The sequence below is a fragment of the Felis catus genome, chromosome C2 (assembly GCF_018350175.1).
Source record: "Felis catus isolate Fca126 chromosome C2, F.catus_Fca126_mat1.0, whole genome shotgun sequence".
Lineage (NCBI taxonomy): Eukaryota > Metazoa > Chordata > Mammalia > Carnivora > Felidae > Felis > Felis catus.
The window spans coordinates 11,987,747-11,990,134 of record NC_058376.1 but is presented as its reverse complement, the minus strand read 5'-3'; the positions used below and the strand labels follow the sequence as shown (position 1 = coordinate 11,990,134).

General features: G+C 50.1%; 1 pseudogene; it reads left to right on the top strand.

The window, feature by feature from the left end:
• The first annotated feature begins 420 nt into the window (after positions 1-420).
• On the top strand, positions 421-1,570 carry LOC111556353 (annotated as a pseudogene).
• Positions 1,571-2,388: the final 818 nt, after the last annotated feature.

The window sequence follows — 2,388 nt, the reverse complement described above, 5'->3', positions numbered from 1 at the left end:
TCTTGGCTCCGTTGGTGGAGCACACAACTCTTGATCTTGGTTGTAGGTTCGAGCCCCACACTGGCTGTAGAGAGTCCTTAAAAACAAAATCTTTTTAATTTTTTTTAAAAATTAAGTTAAGGGACGCCTGGGTGGCGCATCGGTTACGCGTCCGACTTCAGCCAGGTCACGATCTCGCAGTCTGTGAGTTCGAGCCCCGCGTCAGGCTCTGGGCTGACGGCTCGGAGCCTGGAGCCTGTTTCTGATTCTGTGTCTCCCTCTCTCTCTGCCCCTCCCCCGTTCATGCTCTGTCTCTCTCTGTCCCAAAAATAAATAAACGTTGAAAAAAAAATTTAAAAAATAAAAAATAAAAAAATAAAAATTAAGTTAAATGAAGTTAAATGACGTGGACCACCGTCCGCTGCCTCTGCCTGCGGTGCGATGCCCAGATCCAAGCACAACAAGAAGTTTCCTTCACCAAAACTGCCAAGAAAGCCTTAGAACTGAACTAGAACCTGACAGGAGAGCTTTGGAAATGTATGGACATGTACGAGTACCCTTTCAGCGTCTCCGTGGCTGGTCTCCAGGGATCCAGCCAGCGGAAGGATATCCAGAATTCCGGGCAACATAGCCAGACGTTCTGTGGCAAAAACACAAGGGATGATGGCTGCCTTGGTACGAAGGCCATCTGACCAGTACAAAGACACCCTGCGTCAGGTCAGCCAGAGGTTCAGGGGTGACGTCCGTCTCCTTTTCACCTACCGCAGGACGAGGTGAAAGTGGTTCAGGAGACACAGGGAAATGGACTTCGCCAGAGCTGGAAGCAAAGCAACTTTCACCGTGACCCTGGACCCCGGGTGGAGGGGTGGGGGCCCTGAAGCAAGCCCCTCCCTCCCCCCCCCCCCCCCATGGAGCCACAGAAGAGGCAACTGGGCCTGTCCGAGGTGTGCGAGGAGGGCGACGTGCTGACCCCAGAGCAGGCCCGCGTGCTGAAGCTTTTTGAGTGTGAGATGGCTGAATTCAAGGTAACCATCAAATACACGTGGGATGTACAGTCCAGGAGGTTCCAGCGGCCGGGAGATGACTTGGCTGAGAGCGCGTCCCAGCTCGCAGGAGAATCAGAAGGATCAGAGGCGGTAAGACCATGGCTGACAGGTGCTTGAGGCCGGGACGCAGGGAACCACTGCCCCGCTGGGGGAGCAGCTGTCTCACTGTTTATTTTGCTGTGAATACAGACAAAGGAGGGCGAGGGACAGATTGTTATTCTACAAGAAATAAAAGTGCAGGGTGGCTCCCTTTGGACAGCAAAGAGGACTTTTCTTAGAATAAAGGCCTTGGCTTTGGGCTTTTGTTTGGATTCCCAAGATTCCCCTCTGTGTACTGGGAGCCAGCTTCCAGCACCGGGCTCCTGCGTGGTGGCCGGGGACGTGACGGTCATCACTTCTCTACCTGGGCCCTCCACGCTGCCACCCTACTGGAAAAGAGGGTTTGCGTTTGCCCAGAAATACAGGAACCCTGGCTGCCCCCTCTACCCCTTGCTTTCTCTCCCTCCTCCCCACACTCCTTACCATCCCCCCCTTCTTCCCTCCCAAGCCAGGGCCAAGAGTCTTTTTTTTTTTTTTTTAATGTTTATTTATGTATTTTGAGAGAGAGAGAAATGTGAGCAGAGGAGGGCCGGAGGGAGAGGGAGACAGAATCCCAAGCAGACACCATGCTCAGTGCAGAGTCTGACACCGGGCTGTATCCCACAGCCATGAGCTCATGACCTGAGCCGAAATCAAGAGTCGGACGCTGGGACACCTGGGTGGCTCAGTCGGTTAAGCATCCAACTTTGGCTCAGGTCAGGATCTCACGGTTCGTGAGTTCAAGCCCCATGTTGGGCTCTGTGCCGACGGCTTGGAGCCTGGAGCCCGCTTCAGATTCTGTGTCTCCCTCTCTCTCTGCCCCTCCCTTGCTCACACTCTGTCTCTCTCTCTCAAAAGTAAATAAATATTTAATAAATTAAAAAAAAAAAAGAGTTGGATGCTTAACCAACCAAACCACCCAGGCATCCCCACAGCTAAGAGTCTTACAGAAGACAGGAAGCTTTTACAGAGACAAGAGTAAAGCCACTGCTGCAACTCTGAGTGGATATAAAAACTGTTCCACAACAAAAAATGAACATGAAAACTCAAAACTAAATGAATTAAGTTAATATTTCACTAGGTTCAAAGAGCAGCCAATGTAGAGTATGCTAGCCCAAAGATGACCATATAGGTAGAAAACTCTAAATATCCTATCATCACTAATAAATTACCTTGACAATCTACTAGCTTCAAATAATTATATGGAAAACTACATAGATCGTATTAGAAGATCCCTTGAAGAGAACAGACTGTAAAATATAATCGTCTAAGCTAGGGGAAGAAG